Here is a 12147-nt window from a genome sequence, read left to right as displayed (position 1 = left end):
AATAAGGACAAATATCCTTCCTTTCCTAGCCAGGCTTTTCTGGCAAGATTCAGCTCTGGACACATAAATGCAGGTTATCTACATGCAAGCTGGGTGCCAATTTATCTTATTTCCCAACATAGCCAGTGAAGAAAAGACAAACAGTGGTGCCTAGGCTGCAGGGTACATTTTCAAATGGATTTAACTTCTTCAACTAGCCATTTGAGATGGCCTTGGGTGTCTGCCTTGCCTCCAGCAGTCACTACAGGTGACCTGAGGTCCCCTATAGATCTTGTGACATATTGGACAGCCCAGTGGAGATGTCTAGATTCCTCAAAGGCATTGTAAATGACATCTGAATCATGCCTTGTGTTTTCTTTGGAGAGAACTGAATCATTCTCTAGGCTCCACTAACTGCTGACTAGTTCTAAATCCACCAGCGTGGGAGTTCCAGCACCCCACTCATATGCAAATGTCACATGAAACCCCAGGTTCCTGCTGCCTGTCTAACTCTCACTGCTCTGTTATCTTTCCTGAGACACCTACTTGGACTTTGCTAAATTTATTCTACTCTTCTGCCAATTTTGCAGTCAAGTATGGCTGCTTTATTTTTAAATAAATTTCAGGCTTCTTACAAATATTTCTTCCAAAGAGTAATAGGGCCCCTAGAAGCTGTTAGAAGCTGTGCCAATAGCTTGCTAGGACTTCACTTACAAAGCCTCCACAATTTCTTCTCAGATAAAGGCTCTGTCTCAGTGTCTTAGTTCAAGAGGTCTACATGTTCTGCTGAGCTATAAAAGTCTGCTTTTCAATCTTAATACTCTTATCTCCCACGTTTTCTTTTTCAATTAAAAGATGAAAAATCTTCATAGTGCCTATAGGAGGCTGGATTTTTTTTCTGTTTCACAATCACTAAGTTTGTGTGGCTCCTTTCTATCCCCTGCTCCTGGGCCAGGATGCTACTGCCTACACCAGTGCCTAAGTCCTTGTTTGAAATACTGAAGGAAATGCAGCATGGGACCCTTATCACCATTTCTGCCCTGACCTGAAGGCTTATCTCCATGGTGGAGTATCAACTAGAGGAACTGGGACTGTACCACTGCCGTTGGACATCCAGGGCTGAAGCAGAGCCTGTGTTGTTGATGTTGATGGTCTCTTCCACCTCTGTGTTGAGGTTTTTTCCTGATAAACTCTGCAGAGGTTAGCATTTTTTCTGCTTTGTTTTTTCATTTAAGCCATTTACTTCCCCTAATTTGGGGGCAGTGTTTTCTTCCCTGGCTGCTCTTACTGTCTTTTAGCAGTAGAAGGCCTGGAAATGGATGACCATGAAGGCAAAATGTGTTATTGGCATGGGTGTTATTCCCCATGTACTCAGTGCAGAAATCCAAGTGAGGGCAAAGTCAGGTCAAACTTCCAGCTAAAGAGAGCACCAAAAGAAGAGGAGGAGGCACAAGCCTGCCTCTTCTCCTACATCCAGCTCCAGCATAAGGGTAGCATTTCTGAAAACAAAAATGGGGTCTTCTAATTGGGAAAGCATTCTCCCTGCCCAAGCCTTTCAGATTCAAAGTGAAAGCCACGTGAAAATAGCCAGAAACACTAAGGCAGGGAAGAAATGTCCAAAAAAAGGGAGTAAAATTCTTATCCTAGCAACAGCAGCAGCTGAGGGAGGAAAACACTTAGCTGAATGAGGGTGTCTTTTTTGAGGCTGGTGATGCTCCCCATGCTTGGTAGGTCACAGGACTCTCGGAGTGATGTGGAAGCTGCCATTCCCTTGGCCTTTGCTACTCTCTGACCTAGATTTAGTGAAAGAGAAAGGCACTGAATGGTGGACAGGCATTTCAACCATATCTAAGGGCCCAAAGCCACCAGCATGGCTCAGCAGGAAGCAGGAAAGGAGTGTCCTGCCCGCAAGAAGTATTCCCACTTGGCAGAAGGGAGGTTACAAGGTCAAACACAATTCTTGAGGATCCTCAAGCACTGTCTCAACAGAAAGATCTGTGTGTGGAAATGCAAGGAGCAGAGTTTGGGTTCAGAACTGCAAAGCTGCTCCAGTCTCTCTGCAGTGAGAGGATCTCTACTACAACTCTCAGGGGGGAAGCAGGCACCTTTATCTCTGTAAGGGGCAGGGTACCTCTGTAAGGCTCCGTTAGCCAGAGACCCTAGGGCCACTTACCAGGCTCCTGAGCTGAGTTACAGGCTCTGGGGAGGAGCAAGACACTTTGTACTGAGAAGGAGATTCTGAAGTTTACCAAGAATTTAGCAGTACTTGCCCTCCAGCATAAGCAAATCTCCCTTTTCCCTCTTGAGTACCAGATGTTGCCTGCTGCCATTTCTCCTATTTCCAGGGCACAGGCAGAGCTCATTAAAACCATCTCTATACTCCTTACAGGCTTGGTGGGCTAAATGTCTGGTGCCCACCAAAGCTGCTCTATCACTGCCCTCTTCAGTTGTACGAGGGAGAGAAAATATAATGAAAGACTCTTGAGCTAAGGACAGGGAAAGATCACTCACTGATTACTGTAATAGGCAAAGCAGACTTGACTTGGGGAAATCAGTTGAATTTATTGCTAATCAAAATCAGAGAAGGATAATGAGAATGAAAACAAATTCTAGGAACACCTTTCCCCGACCTCTCTCCTGCTTCCTGGGCTCAAGTTTGTTCTTGGTTCTCAATGTCCTCCCCCACAGCAGCAGCACAGGGACACAGTGAGAATGGGGCTATGGTCAGTTCATCACATGCTCTTTCTGCCACTGCTTCTGCCTCAGGGAAAGGAGTCTTTATTCACTGACCTTGGTCTCTGCACAGTTGTTTCTCTCCCATATTCTCACTCTGCTCTTCTCTGGCCACTATGGCCACTATTACTTCTGAGCAACAACTGCTTTTTTCTTCCTTCTTTCCCCCCCATAAACATGTAATCACAGAGGTATGGCTGACACCTCTGATTGGCTTGGCCTTACTCTGTGGCAGGTCTAGCTTGGAGCTGCTTGGCACTGGCTCTGTCAGAGGACGTTTCTGGCAGCTTTTCATGGAAGCCACTCCTGTAGCCCCACCACTACCAGTAGCTTGCCACACAAGCCCATTACCACAGGAAAAGGGTTATATGGAAGGTTTGGGGCAAAGAGAGATCTACAGGCTCTGAGGGAATCAGAGCATTGCTGTTGTGACTAAACCCATTGTCTACCTCTCCCTGCCTTCTAATGGAGGAGGGAATATTTGAAGAAATCCCTCTGGATACCACTTGCAACACATCATCCTCAAGGTTAAGCTCAAAAATGAGTACCCAGAAAGCTTCCACTACTTCATTTATTTTTTATAAGATGAGTGGATTGTATTTCTGGAGACAATGTGACTTCAGTTAGAGGTCTTTAATTCCAGCATCAACAGTTTTTCCTTTAAAATCATTGGACATATTCCTGGTGATTTTTGGACCTATAGCCCACAGCATATTTTTTATTCTTCCATCATCAAAAAGATTCATAAGATCTGATTCTGAGGCTGGAGGTGGAAGTGCAGAGCTTAGCAGTAGGTTGAGTTCCATATGATATACCCTGTGTAAGCAGCCCTGTCATTGTTCATAATTTTTTCTCGACACAATTTGCAAGAGAAATGACAGTAATCTACATTTCCTCTAAAACTATTATCATTCTGCTATGGCACTAAAATTCATCTGCCCTCAAGAAATGTTTCAATAGGAACCTCCATGTATAATACATGTTTTCAATTTATTATTAATGCACTTCAATCTGAATCACAAATTCAACATGATGTCTGACTTTTTTCAAACTCGTTCTGTTCCATGTCAGCTCTTATAACATGTTCCTCATCATAGCATCTGAACAACAGACAGTGCATTAAGTGATGGACTTAAAAATCAGTCACATACTGTTTAGCTTCTCAGCTTTGCCCCAGAGGTAGAAGTCTGGACCATGTGGAACATTCCATTTTGAGGGGATTTTTGGTTTGGTCTGATGCATGTTTTCTTTTAAAATATTCGTATTTCAGCGACTCAAAGCAATGGCTTTGAGTATGTGATGGTCAGGTTAGTGACAGCCCTTGGTTCTTGCATGATTAGCTCCACAGTCTTGGCTTAGTCAGGCCCACCCCAGGACTGACAGCCCTCACCCCTGTGATGAAGCATCAGTCATCCCTTGGCAGGTACCAGCTTTGGTCTTGACCCCAGCATGTCAGGACACTTTGTAGATGGGCACAGGCTCAAAATAAAGATTAAAGTCTAGCAATTAGCTACAAGCCCTAAGAGCTCACCTCCTGTGCCTGCAGAGCTGTGGCTGGTACCCCTGCCTGGCTGCAGTGCTGGACCTGTGGAGCTCTGAGTCAGCTGTGTGCAGCTCACAGGTTTGCATTTATCCTTAGGCTACCCCACAGCCAGGGGAGACTGCAGCAAATCCCCAGGTGAGGGATCCTGCAGTGACAACACAGATCACTCCATACACACGCTCTGGAGAGAGGCAGGGCTTTGTTAGGACATCACCAGCATCCCTCTTACAGACAGCAGTGCACGGTCTCATGCACACACAGCCACTGCCAGGCTGCATCAGGCATTCTCACCATGTAAAATGGTTCCTAAAGCTTCTTTGGTCCCTTCCCAGCACTACCCATTTGCTCCCACAGAGAGGTTTAATAGCCCAGTTACCACCTGGAGAGGATAACAGCTGTGCCAGGGGACATGCAGAGCCAGTGGGACTCTTTTCAGAAGCTGAGAAACAGGGGGAAATGAAGCCAAGAAACAAGCACAATGCCACACACTGTCATTTCCCTTTGCAGAAATCTAAGGAGCTATAGGGAATTGTAGATTTTAGAAATGGTTATCTCTTTTCAGGAGCACAGGATATTTTGCTGCTGATGTAAATATTCCATTTATGACTGTAATCTTGATATCCAGCTCCTGTGTGTTGTTCAAAAGGCACCCCTCAGACTACTTCCTCAGGCAGTCAGTAAAATAGTAAAAATCCCACAAGTCACAATTTGCTACAGAAGCACAGACACTATGAGCTATACAGCAGCTGGAAGGAGTCCATAAAATACATCAAAGCATCCCTTTTGAAGTTCTTTGAGAACATGAATGGCAAGCTAGTGCTGAACAACTTTGCATCCAACCATGGCAAATGTGAGATTGCTTTACTTGAAAGGAACAATCTAGCCAAATTTTCTTTCAAACCTCTGAAAAGAAAAAAAAAAATTCATGTGAGTAAGCATTTCAGAAGAATGAGTCTGAGCCAAAAAATCATCATTCTGACATTCATAAAACTCACTTTATTAAAGACATCAGCACATATTACAATACTAATGCAGCTATAAGGACTGGGGAACAGACTGAGCCCAACATCTCCCAGTAAGTCAGAAGCAAACCTGGGAAGACAACTCAAGGACTCTAACTTACAGGTTTCTTGTGTATCAGGCTATATCTCCCCTTTTAAAGAGCTTTGTTGCCATCTCTGCACTACATCCCTGGGTGTCACAAAGCAGGCTCCAAGCTCCAGAAACCAAGGAGAGGAGAGAAAGGCAGTTTGCACCCTAAGAGTCTGATTGCTTTCTGTAGAGGAGAGCCCATCAAAGGGCAACCAGGTTATATCCACCTGCAGGACAGACACCTTCCAGGCCCCATCCTCATCAGGTCTTTGCAAACTGAGCCAAGATCTCATCTGAGACAAGGCATCATGAACAGATAGGAAGCCAAACTAAGAAGGAAAGGAGGAAAAAATACTACTAGTAAGGTAATAGTGCATTTACCACAATGAACTGTGAAGGGGTATACAGAAAAGCAGGTCTTGGGCAACAGATATTTGATGAGTGTGGAATACAGAGTAAATTTTAAGAGGCTGTATTCCACTAACAGGGTTAAATTCAGAATTGCACTCTGACCAAGGTAGAGAAAGCACAGCACCAGCTCTTCCTTAGCTGCTGTAAAAATGTTTCTAAGGAAAGAGATGAATCAGTGATCACAGCAGCAAGCCTGATACCCTGTGAGTTTCCCTTATGACTGTCTGAGAGTTCCATGCTTTCCATGCCTGTAAATCCCTTGTGCCCAGCCAGCCATTCCCCAAAATAGGCCAGCCTGATCACCTCTTTTCTCCAAGCTAAATTTCTGTTCATGAAAGCCAGCTGTCACTCAGGTGTTCCTATTAAATTTGCAGTTCAAAATGGTGTGAGTGTTTAAAAAATTTACTAATGTTCTATTTGTGGGAAATAGCTCTATGATATTCTAAGGAAGTGTATTTAGTTTATAAATATTTGATTAATGCAGCTTCTGAAATATTACCTTATCAGCTTTTTCTCTATGATACACACCCTTATCAAGATTTTAAGATCAAAATTTATAGATAGTGCAACGTCTTTCTTTAGAGAGCACAATGTGGGGGCAAGGAAGCTCAGGAAAGTCTGAAAGGATGGATACTCAAGGACATGGGTGACCCACTTCCATGTGCACAGAGGCAATTTATGGTCCTCAAAATTTGACAATGGTACCTCCATCCACAAATCTGAGCACATGAAGCCCTCATTGCAAAACTGGGGAAGGGTTGCAGCCTCCCAGTTGCTGCTCTACCAAAGACAAAGAAAGCAGCTGGCACACCCGAGGCAGCTGTGCAGGAAGCTGTACAGATTTATTTCTGGTAGTGCTGGAAAACTAGACCCCTTTGGGATTAGGCAATATTAAGTGGTGACTTGTAGGCTCTGGGTGTTGGATGTAAGTGCTGATGATAGAGGGGCCAATTCAGGTGAGTACCTAAGTCCTTTCAGGCCCCTGAGACTGGTGAGACCAGAAACCTGGTGAGACCACCACCCTGAGGCAGTGGGTTTCATAAACTGTGGATAAAGGTATGAGATTTCCCAAAGAAAAATTTTGTTGGACAAAACCTTACATACAATTATGTTAATGAATAACCCAAAGATGTGCAGTCTCCAGAGCCATTCAATATTTAATGCTGCTATTTTCAGGTTAATTTATGCTGGTTGTTTGGGACTTTGTTCCTGCTCTCTGACTATCACTAAGCAGAGGTGACAGTTGCCTTTGAAAGACAGATTCAGTTTGAAGCTGCCAGAATTTTCCTGAACTGGTTCAAGATTTCCAGCAGATATTTGTGAATGATCAGAAGGAGCTGAGTCACCTTACTGAAGATTAGAAAAGAAAATAATCTTTAAGCAGCTTCTCACAGAAATACCTTACAAGATCTTTATCTGCTCAAAGGGCATTACTTTGAAATCTGGATTTTGATCATAAAGGTGATTCACTAAGACACTCAAAGACATGGTTTAAGCACATCTGAAGTCAATGGATCTTGCATAAGTGCATGCATTCAAGGGTACCTACTTACTCTGCTAGGAAGGGATCATTTCTCAGAATGAAGGTTTAGATATTAGCCCTGACATTCCTCTCAGTGGTCTGCAGTCATGACCAAGAGTTTCTGGCAGAAACATGCACAGTGCGAAGCACTTACACATTCAATCTCAGAAGCAGGTTGCCTTATATTGGAGAGTTAAATGATGGATATGTCAAAACATTACAAAAAAGGATAAAGCAGACAGCTTCCAGATTGGCTGCAAAAAACTGATAAACAACATGGGGTCAACACTGTTGTGAAGGAAAAAATCCATGGTGGAAAAATGCAGAGGTTTAAAGAATAAAATTCTGGTGCCCTCACTAGAGTGTGTGCCACCCAGGAAGGATGCCAAAGATTCTAAATATTAGAGAAGTGAGGGATTTGGTGCTAATTTCCCTGCTCAGATTGCCAGCATTAAGAGCAATTACAAGGCAAAGGCTTTAAGTGGACTTGGGATGAAAATCTAAGCAAGAGTTCAAGAAGCTGAAGGAGTCCTGATGTTTTGTGACAGCAGAATACAATGACAGTGACATAGTAAGTGATAGTGAGAGGCTGTAGAAATTCTCTCAGGTGCTGGAGAACACGTCATTGCATTATGCCAGTCTCCTGAACAGGCTAATCAACCCATGTTGACTGATTTCATTAAATCTTGCAAACATCAGATAGCGCTTTAAACACCAGGATGTGCTTTGTAGATAAACTCTCAGCTTTCCATGGAGAACTGGACAACTTTTACAACACTGTGAAGAAATTGGAGATCAGAATGTTTCTGGATACTTAAACATACAGATAATGAAGACCTTTGCAAATCATATTAAAAATACTGGGGCACTTCCTAGTAGAGTAGAATTACCAGGAAATGACTGAAGCATTCCCACTTCCAAAGGGCAGTACTGACTCCTGCACTTCCAGACAGGAGAGAGTTCAAAGTGCAAGAGGGGCCCAGAGGTCACAGATACCTGTACTTCAAGTGCAGCAAACAAGGACCAGTACAAGATTCTGTACTGTCTGATGAAAACTGAGCCAGAGCTCAGTTAAAAAGGGTGAGGCTTGGCAGGAAGAAACTGAAGCAATTAGCATCTTTATTGCATCCTTAATGCTACCTGGGCTGTGTTCTCAGCCCCTTGCACCAGTGAGAGGCAGAGTTCTCAGTGGTGGAATTTCTTCAATTTTTTTCTATTAACAGAATGGTCCATCATTTCTAAATGCTTACAGAAAAAAAAAAAAGCATTCAGAAGGCTCTGTGAGGGTCATTCAGGGATTGAAAAATTTCAGAGGAGAACCAGACACAGTTTAGATTGACGTCAGTTGACCTCAGATGAACTGTGGCATTATGGAATGTCTAAAGGTTTCTCAACATGGCAAAACACAAGACCAGACAAGTGAAATAACTCATATTGGTGGTACAGAGAAGGCAAAAACTTGCTGCCTGGAGCAAAATAAGCATCCATTTGTTTAATCTGGTGGAAAAAAATGTTTCTTGTTATAAATATTTTTCTAAACTAGCAGACACTCCTTTCTAGTCTGAACACATGCTTTGACCATGCTTTGACATATTTTGCATGAGTCATCACATATTTTGTAATGCATTTATTAGAGTCATACCCATGAGCATTTTTGAATCGACAAACACTTTTGTCATTGAATATTACTGGAACTTCTGTTTAATTTGAGTGAAACCCATCTCTGCACAGACTATGATATGAATTCAATGCACTATTTTAATTATCACAAAAGAACAAGCCAGGTTTAGGATTGTGAATATTTACTGCACTGGCCTTTGATGGAAAAAGTTGTGTACGTACATGACTGTAGAAAAACAAACTTTCAATTCCCACATAGTAATTTTTATTACAGAAATGCAAGTGCAGTAATGGATGTGATTGTTATAATCAATCAAAGATGACCACAGACAGATGAAACATGGATCACTCACAATCACCATGGACTCTACACTCACAATAAGCCATATTCAGATATGCTTTCATATGTTAGATGGTATTCCCAAATTCTATCAATATGGACATTTTGGAGGAGGAGTAATCTTACAAGAAGAGAAGAAAAATAATAAGGTCCATAATGTATGCCTAAGTTTTAATTCAAAGACTTTAAATACACTAAAAGAATATAATTTTTTTCCTCCAGATCCATTCCCGGAAATCATTTTCTGTATCTACTTATATCATCAAAAGCAGTAAAAAAAGACTAAACTTTCTAGTTTAGTCCTGAATTATTACATTGCCATTTATTCCTTTACCATTTTTCACTTTCAGAGTTGGGCAGATAATCTAGATTTCCCTTCATAGTTAGATTTCTAGGACATTAATCTTTTCAGGGGCCAACTTTGGATGAGTGGATTGCAGTAAAAATTTCAGACTCGGCATGTTATTTTTTCTCTTGCATTTTTGATGTTTTTTCCTGGTCTGCACAAAGACACCTTCATACTTAAAAAATGCCTATTCTTGGCACACTACATATCAACCAGTGGCTTCTGATGCCTTTGCATGATGGCATTCACTAAGGCTTTTTCCATCAATTCCATTATTCTTAATCTTAAGGTTCAATCTTCTATTATAACGAATAGATAGTTATTTCATGTTGCATCTTGCATTCATCTTGCACTGCATCCTTGTGCAATTTCAAAAGACAATTTCACAGGATCACTCTGGTTTGAAAATATGAAGGCAGATGCCATTTTGATGCTTTTTTTGAGAAAAAGAACAAAAATGTGCTTGAGGCCAATCTGCAAGCCAGTGTGCACTTTCATGTGAGTTTTCTGGAAAAGTCATATTTCTAAACTTATCTTGCTGCTGGTGAGGCATACATGAAATGTGGGCAGAAGCTCAAAGGCTGCATGTAAAGCAATATGGAGCATTCACAGCCCACCACTCTGACTGATTCTATCAAAACCATTTATATCCTTCCTCTGGTGGCCCAGAGAGCTACATTTGTAAGTGTCTTCCATGCTGAGAGGCAGAGTGAGACATAAAATCACATAAACTGAAGAAAGATTATTGTCCTTGTACTTCCCCTTTTTCTTATTTCTTAGTTGTTCTTTCTGCAATTCAATTTTCCCCTGACCATGAGCGCGATGCCAACAGTCTGGGTCTTCTCACACCTGCAGTTAGAGGCCAAAGAAGGAAAGGAACCTTGGGCATCCCATGTCAAAGACAGGGATGGACCTTAATCTGATGTATGTTGCAACTGGTCTCCAAGATTTCTAGTCAGTGCCAACTGTCTCCACTGGCCAGGAGTCACCAGGCTTCTGCTTCATCAAACTGCAAATGAACTCTTCCTGTAGCCAATTTACATGACATAATTTTCATAAAGTAATGATAACAAGCTGCACTGAGGTTTGAGTAAGATCAACATAAAAGCAAATATTTCTAAACTTTTTCACAGGTCCCCAGATGGAAGGCTGGGTTTTACCTTTTACTCTTTTGACCCCAGACTACACTGACAGGTTTGTTAACATTATTCCATGGGAACAATCCCACCAATGGTTGATTTGGGGTTTTTCTTCTGCCCTGTCAAGTGCTCCCCTCATCTTTCACCCCTCCTGTCACTGAGAAGTGGGCACACACAGTGTCCTCTCATGGTTCTCATAACCACTTTCATCTGCATATTCCATTTCTTAGTTTAGAACTGTGCTCCCAGCCCTACTTGGCAGGAAGAAATATCTTCCCTAAAATGAGATTTGCTATGATATGAATAGAAGAAAATAAGATAAATTCTGTATTCATGTCAATTAGGAGTGTTTGAATAGTCTTTGTTCCATTTGGGTTAGGCTGAATATTTTAATGACTACTGGGGTGTTCTTGTGAACATGTTTGTGTGTGTCACACATTTGCAGCAGAATAACTTCTCACTCTGCAGCACTCATTGTCTTCCCAGATCCAGCCTGCATGGAGGGTCAGGGTGACAAGTGACATTTAACCTCTGCCTGCTGCAACACGACTGACGCGCTGTTCCTCTTCAGAATGTGCACCTGCTTGCAAAGGCTACCATGTCAGAAGCAGCTTACCCAGAAACTAAAGCAGATTCAGCAAATGTTTTTTAAGGACAGCTGAACATGGTCTCAATGTAAAGGACTAATAGATATGGAATCTGAAAGTAACTTTGTTGAAATGGAAATTTGACAAAGCCTTTTTACACAAGGTACTTCTCTCAGTTTTACATCATAACTTGTTAAAATTTGTTCATGGTAATACCACCTTACAATGGCACTCATTAAGTGTTTGATACAAAAGGGGGGAAGCCAAAAGGTCAAGAACCCTCACCTCTAAACAGGACCCACACAACACAACTGCTGCCGTAATCTGTTTATTATTGTCCAGTAAAAACATTATGTTTTCACTTCTCCACATGCTAGAAGTACAAAGTTAGTTCTAGAGAAAACTGTATGTCTCCAACATATAGCAGTCTCTGCACTCCACAAGAGAAAATCATATTTTGATAGTGTTAAAAAAAGTTTAAAAAAATTTCTAGTTTTTATTGAGATGGGAAAAAATTAACCCTTGTGCAATCAAGATGACAAAAACACAGTATCAGTCATTTGAGATTATTATTGAAGAGATTTACTTTTGTTATTACTTTAGTTTTATTGTTTGTAAACAGTAAGTATGAATCTTTTTGATTAACGACTAAGGAAACAAAAAGTAAGGAAGTGCACTAATGGACATCCATTAAACTATATGAATTTTTCCAAAGTAATTATTTTTCTGGGATTTCCTTGACAACATTATTTTAGGACAACTATTATATTAAAGAAGTGTTCTAAAGATATACAGTACTACTTTGTAAGTATAACGGTACTCCTTTGTAAGTATA

This window comes from Agelaius phoeniceus, chromosome 5 (assembly GCF_051311805.1).
Source record: "Agelaius phoeniceus isolate bAgePho1 chromosome 5, bAgePho1.hap1, whole genome shotgun sequence".
Lineage (NCBI taxonomy): Eukaryota > Metazoa > Chordata > Aves > Passeriformes > Icteridae > Agelaius > Agelaius phoeniceus.
Note: the sequence above shows the minus strand (reverse complement) of the source record.